Raw genomic sequence first — 8,019 nt, 5'->3', positions numbered from 1 at the left:
AATTGACTTGTATGAATGTGGCCCTAAGAGGTGGTAAAGGGATTTCTAATTGATGTACATGATGTTAACATGTTAATTGTACCAATATATGATGGCAAGAGACTCTTATAAGGTGCAAAGTGACTATAATATGGTGATAAGTCACTTACATGATTGATTAGAGCCAAAATGTGGCCCAAAATTGACTTGTAGAAAAGGGGTACCAAAAGGTGGTTAAAGGATATTTAATTGCATGTACATGATGTTAACATGTCAATTGTATCAATATATGGGGAAAGTGACTCTTATATGGTGCAAAGTGACTCTAATATGGTGAAAAGTGAGTTACATGGTTGATTAGTACCAAAATGTGGAACAAAATTGACCTGTATGAAAGTGGAATTAATATAGGTGGTAAAAGGATGTGAAATTGGATGTATATGATGTTAACATGTAAATTGTTATATATATGGTGGAAAGTGACTCTTATAAGGTGCAAAGTGACTCTAATATGGTGAAAAGTGACTTACATGGTTGATTAGAACTAAAATGTGGAATAAAATTAACTTGTATGAAAGTGGCATTAATAGGTGGTAAAAGGATGTCAAATTGGATGTATATGATGTTAACATATTAATTGTTTTATATATGGTGGAAAGTGACTCTTATAGGGGTGCAAAGTGACTCTAATATGGTGAAAAGTGACTTACATGGTTGATTAGAGCCAAAATGTGGAATAAAATTAAATTATATGAAAGAGGCATTAATAGGTGGTAAAAGGATGTCAAATTGGATGTATAAGATGTTAACATGATATGGTGGAAAGCGACTCTTATAGAGTGCAAAGTGACTCTAATATTGTGAAAAATGTCTTACATGGTTGATTAGAGCCAAAATGTGGTACAAAATTAACTTGTATGAAAGTGGCATTAATAGGTGGTAAAAGGATATGAAATTGGATGTATATGATATATGGTGGAAAGTGACTCTTATAAGGTGCAAAGGGACTCTAATATGGTGAAAAGTGACTTACATGGTTGATTAGAACAAAAATGTGGAACAAAATTGACCTGTATGAAAGTGGAATTAAGAGGAGGTAAAAGGATGTCAATTCGGATGTATATGATGTTAACATGTTAATTGTATAAATATATGGTGGAAAGTGACTCATATAGGGTGCAAAATGACTCTAATATGGTGAAAAGTTACTTACATGGTTAATTAGAACCAAAATGTGGGCCAAAATTGACTTGTACGAATGTGGCACTAAGAGGTGGTAAAAGGATTTCTAATTGATGTACATGAAATTAACATGTTAATTGTACCAATATATGATGGCAAGTGACTCTTATAAGGTGCAAAGTGACTATAATATGGTGATAAGTCACTTACATGATTGATTAGAGCCAAAATGTGGTCCAAAATTGACTTGTAGAAAAGGGGGACCAAAAGGTGGTTAAAGAATGTTTAATTGCATGTACATGATGTTAACATGTTAATTGTATTAATATATGGGGAAAATGACTCTTATATGGTGCAAAGTGACTCTAATATGGTGAAAAGTGACTTACATGGTTGATTAGAGCCAAAATGTGGAATAAAATTAACTTGTATGAAAGTGGCATTAATAGGTGGTAAAAGGATGTCAAATTCGAAGTATATGATGTTAACATGTGAATTGTTGTATATATGGTGGAAAGTGACTCTTATAGGGGTGCAAAGTGACTCTAATATGGTGAAAAGTGACTTACATGGTTGATTAGAGCCAAAATGTGGAATAAAATTAAATTATATGAAAGAGGCATTAATAGGTGGTAAAAGGATGTCAAATTGGATGTATATGATGTTAACATGATATGGTGGAAAGTGACTCTTATAGAGTGCAAAACGAATCTAATATGGTGAAAAGTGACTTACATTGTTGATTAGAACCAAAATGTGGAACAAAATTGACCTGTATGAAAGTGAATTAATATAGGTGGTAAAAGGATGTGAAATTGGATGTATATGATGTTAACATGTAAATTGTTATAATATGGTGGAAAGTGACTTTTATAAGGTGCAAAGTGACTCTAATATGGTGAAAAGTGACTTACATGGTTGATTAGAACCAAAATGTGGAACAAAATTGACTAGTATGAAAGTGAAATTAAGAGGTGGTAAAAGGATGTCAATTCGGATGTATATGATGTTAACATGTTAATTGTATAAATATATGGTGGAAAGTGACTCATATAGGGTGCAAAATGACTAATATGGTGAAAAATGACTTACATGGTTAATTAGAACCGAAATTGACCTGTATGAAAGTGGAATTAATAGGTTGTAAAAGGATGTCAAATTGGATGTATATGATGTTAACATGTTAATTGCTGTATATATGGTGGAAAGTGACTCTTATAGAGTGCAAAGTGACTCTAATATTGTGAAAAGTGACTTACATTGTTGATTAGAGCCAAAATGTGGTACAAAATTAACTTGTATGAAAGTGGCATTAATAGGTGGTAAAAGGATGTGAAATTGGATGTATATGATGTTAACATGTTAATTATTGTATATATGGCGGAAAGTGACTCTTATAAGGTGCAAAGTGACTCTAATATGGTGAAAAGTGACTTACATAGTTGATTAGAACCAAAATGTTGAACAAAATTGACCTGTATGAAAGTGGAATTTAGAGGTGGTTAAAGGATGTCAATTTGGCTGTATATGATGTTAACATGTTAATTGTAAAAATATATGGTGGAAAGTGACTCATATAGGGTGCAAAGTGACTCTAATATGATGAAAAGTGACTTACATGGTTGATTAGAACCAAAATGTGGAACTAAATTTACCTGTATGAAATTGGAATTAAGAGGTGGTAAAAGGATGTCAATTCGGATGTATATGATGTTAACATGTTAATTGTATAAATATATGGTGGAAAGTGACTCATATAGGGTGCAAAATGACTCTAATATGGAGAAAAGTTACTTAGATGGTTAATTAGAACCAAAATATGGAGCAAAATTGACTTGTATGAATGTGGCCCTAAGAGGTGGTAAAGGGATTTCTAATTGATGTACATGATGTTAACATGTTAATTGTACCAATATATGATGGCAAGTGACTCTTATAAGGTGCAAAGTGACTATAATATGGTGATAAGTCACTTACATGATTGATTAGAGCCAAAATGTGGCCCAAAATTGACTTGTAGAAAAGGGGTACCAAATGGTGGTTAAAGGATATTTAATTGCATGTACATGATGTTAACATGTTAATTGTATCAATATATGGGGAAAGTGACTCTTATATGGTGCAAAGTGACTCTAATATGGTGAAAAGTGAGTTACATGGTTGATTAGTACCAAAATGTGGAACAAAATTGACCTGTATGAAAGTGGAATTAATATAGGTGGTAAAAGGATGTTAAATTGGATGTATATGATGTTAACATGTAAATTGTTATATATATGGTGGAAAGTGACTCTTATAAGGTGCAAAGTGACTCTAATATGGTGAAAAGTGACTTACATGGTTGATTAGAACCAAAATGTGGAACAAAATTGACTAGTATGAAAGTGAAATTAAGAGGTGGTAAAAGGATGTCAATTCGGATGTATATGATGTTAACATGTTAATTGTATAAATCTATGCTGGAAAAGTGACTCATATAGGATGCAAAATGACTCGAAAATGGTGAAAAATGACTTACATGGTTAATTAGAACAAAAATTGACCTGTATGAAAGTGGAATTAATAGGTGGTAAAAGGATGTCAAATTGGACGTATATGATGTTAATATGTTAATTGTTGTATATATGGTGGAAAGTGACTCTTATAGAGTGCAAAGTGACTCTAATATTGTGAAAAGTGACTTACATGGTTGATTAGAGCCAAAATGTGGTACAAAATTAACTTGTATGAAAGTTGCATTAATAGGTGGTAAAAGGATGTGAAATTGGATGTATATGATGTTAACATGTTAATTGTTGTATATATAGTGGAAAGTGACTCTTATAAGGTGCAAAGTGACTCTAATATGGTGAAAAGTGACTTACATGGTTGATTAGAACCAAAATGTTGAACAAAATTGACCTGTATGAAAGTGGAATTCAGAGGTGGTTAAAGGATGTCAATTTGGATGTATACGATGTTAACATTTAATTGTACAAATATATGGTGGAAAGTGACTCATATAGGGTGCAAAGTGACTCTAATATGATGAAAAGTGACTTACATGGTTGATTAGAACTAAAATGTGGAACTAAATTGACCTGTATGAAAGTGGAATTAAGAGGTGGTAAAAGGATGTCAATTCGGATGAATATGATGATAACATGTTAATTGTATAAATATATGGTGGAAAGTGACTCATATAGGGTGCAAAATGACTCTAATATGGTGAAAAGTTATTTCCATGGTTAATTAGAACCAAAATGTGGACCAAAATTGAATTGTATGAATGTGGCACTAAGAGGTGGTAAAAGGATTTCTATTTGATATACATGATGTTAACATGTTAATTGTACCAATATATGATGGCAAGTGACTCTTATAAGGTGCAAAGTGACTATAATATGGTGATAAGTCACTTACATGATTGATTAGAGCCAAAATGTGGTCCAAAATTGATTTGTAGAAAAGGGGTACCAAAAGGTGGTAAAAGGATGTTTAATTGCATGTACATGATGTTAACATGTTAATTGTATCAATATATGGGGAAAGTGACTCTTATATGGTGCAAAGTGACTCTAATATGGTGAAAAGTGACTTACATGGTTGATTAGAGCCAAAATGTGGAATAAAATTAACTTGTATGAAAGTGGCATTAATAGGTGGTAAAAGGATGTCAAATTCGAAGTATATGATGTTAACATGTGAATTGTTGTATATATGGTGGAAAGTGACTCTTATATGGTGCAAAGTGACTCTAATATGGTGAAAAGTGAGTTACATGGTTGATTAGTACCAAAATGTGGAACAAAATTGACCTGTATGAAAGTGGAATTAATATAGGTGGTAAAAGGATGTGAAATTGGATGTATATGATGTTAACATGTAAATTGTTATATATATGGTGGAAAGTGACTCTTATAAGGTGCAAAGTGACTCTAATATGGTGAAAAGTGACTTACATGGTTGATTAGAACTAAAATGTGGAATAAAATTAACTTGTATGAAAGTGGCATTAATAGGTGGTAAAAGGATGTCAAATTGGATGTATATGATGTTAACATATTAATTGTTTTATATATGGTGGAAAGTGACTCTTATAGGGGTGCAAAGTGACTCTAATATGGTGAAAAGTGACTTACATGGTTGATTAGAGCCAAAATGTGGAATAAAATTAAATTATATGAAAGAGGCATTAATAGGTGGTAAAAGGATGTCAAATTGGATGTATAAGATGTTAACATGATATGGTGGAAAGCGACTCTTATAGAGTGCAAAGTGACTCTAATATTGTGAAAAATGTCTTACATGGTTGATTAGAGCCAAAATGTGGTACAAAATTAACTTGTATGAAAGTGGCATTAATAGGTGGTAAAAGGATATGAAATTGGATGTATATGATATATGGTGGAAAGTGACTCTTATAAGGTGCAAAGGGACTCTAATATGGTGAAAAGTGACTTACATGGTTGATTAGAACAAAAATGTGGAACAAAATTGACCTGTATGAAAGTGGAATTAAGAGGAGGTAAAAGGATGTCAATTCGGATGTATATGATGTTAACATGTTAATTGTATAAATATATGGTGGAAAGTGACTCATATAGGGTGCAAAATGACTCTAATATGGTGAAAAGTTACTTACATGGTTAATTAGAACCAAAATGTGGGCCAAAATTGACTTGTACGAATGTGGCACTAAGAGGTGGTAAAAGGATTTCTAATTGATGTACATGAAATTAACATGTTAATTGTACCAATATATGATGGCAAGTGACTCTTATAAGGTGCAAAGTGACTATAATATGGTGATAAGTCACTTACATGATTGATTAGAGCCAAAATGTGGTCCAAAATTGACTTGTAGAAAAGGGGGACCAAAAGGTGGTTAAAGAATGTTTAATTGCATGTACATGATGTTAACATGTTAATTGTATTAATATATGGGGAAAATGACTCTTATATGGTGCAAAGTGACTCTAATATGGTGAAAAGTGACTTACATGGTTGATTAGAGCCAAAATGTGGAATAAAATTAACTTGTATGAAAGTGGCATTAATAGGTGGTAAAAGGATGTCAAATTCGAAGTATATGATGTTAACATGTGAATTGTTGTATATATGGTGGAAAGTGACTCTTATAGGGGTGCAAAGTGACTCTAATATGGTGAAAAGTGACTTACATGGTTGATTAGAGCCAAAATGTGGAATAAAATTAAATTATATGAAAGAGGCATTAATAGGTGGTAAAAGGATGTCAAATTGGATGTATATGATGTTAACATGATATGGTGGAAAGTGACTCTTATAGAGTGCAAAACGAATCTAATATGGTGAAAAGTGACTTACATTGTTGATTAGAACCAAAATGTGGAACAAAATTGACCTGTATGAAAGTGAATTAATATAGGTGGTAAAAGGATGTGAAATTGGATGTATATGATGTTAACATGTAAATTGTTATAATATGGTGGAAAGTGACTTTTATAAGGTGCAAAGTGACTCTAATATGGTGAAAAGTGACTTACATGGTTGATTAGAACCAAAATGTGGAACAAAATTGACTAGTATGAAAGTGAAATTAAGAGGTGGTAAAAGGATGTCAATTCGGATGTATATGATGTTAACATGTTAATTGTATAAATATATGGTGGAAAGTGACTCATATAGGGTGCAAAATGACTAATATGGTGAAAAATGACTTACATGGTTAATTAGAACCGAAATTGACCTGTATGAAAGTGGAATTAATAGGTTGTAAAAGGATGTCAAATTGGATGTATATGATGTTAACATGTTAATTGCTGTATATATGGTGGAAAGTGACTCTTATAGAGTGCAAAGTGACTCTAATATTGTGAAAAGTGACTTACATTGTTGATTAGAGCCAAAATGTGGTACAAAATTAACTTGTATGAAAGTGGCATTAATAGGTGGTAAAAGGATGTGAAATTGGATGTATATGATGTTAACATGTTAATTATTGTATATATGGCGGAAAGTGACTCTTATAAGGTGCAAAGTGACTCTAATATGGTGAAAAGTGACTTACATAGTTGATTAGAACCAAAATGTTGAACAAAATTGACCTGTATGAAAGTGGAATTTAGAGGTGGTTAAAGGATGTCAATTTGGCTGTATATGATGTTAACATGTTAATTGTAAAAATATATGGTGGAAAGTGACTCATATAGGGTGCAAAGTGACTCTAATATGATGAAAAGTGACTTACATGGTTGATTAGAACCAAAATGTGGAACTAAATTTACCTGTATGAAATTGGAATTAAGAGGTGGTAAAAGGATGTCAATTCGGATGTATATGATGTTAACATGTTAATTGTATAAATATATGGTGGAAAGTGACTCATATAGGGTGCAAAATGACTCTAATATGGAGAAAAGTTACTTAGATGGTTAATTAGAACCAAAATATGGAGCAAAATTGACTTGTATGAATGTGGCCCTAAGAGGTGGTAAAGGGATTTCTAATTGATGTACATGATGTTAACATGTTAATTGTACCAATATATGATGGCAAGTGACTCTTATAAGGTGCAAAGTGACTATAATATGGTGATAAGTCACTTACATGATTGATTAGAGCCAAAATGTGGCCCAAAATTGACTTGTAGAAAAGGGGTACCAAATGGTGGTTAAAGGATATTTAATTGCATGTACATGATGTTAACATGTTAATTGTATCAATATATGGGGAAAGTGACTCTTATATGGTGCAAAGTGACTCTAATATGGTGAAAAGTGAGTTACATGGTTGATTAGTACCAAAATGTGGAACAAAATTGACCTGTATGAAAGTGGAATTAATATAGGTGGTAAAAGGATGTTAAATTGGATGTATATGATGTTAACATGTAAA

This window comes from Apium graveolens, unplaced genomic scaffold (assembly GCF_009905375.1).
Source record: "Apium graveolens cultivar Ventura unplaced genomic scaffold, ASM990537v1 ctg4664, whole genome shotgun sequence".
NCBI classification, from domain to species: Eukaryota; Viridiplantae; Streptophyta; class Magnoliopsida; order Apiales; family Apiaceae; genus Apium; species Apium graveolens.
The sequence above is the reverse complement of the archived record's forward strand: the minus strand, read 5'-3'. Positions refer to the sequence as shown.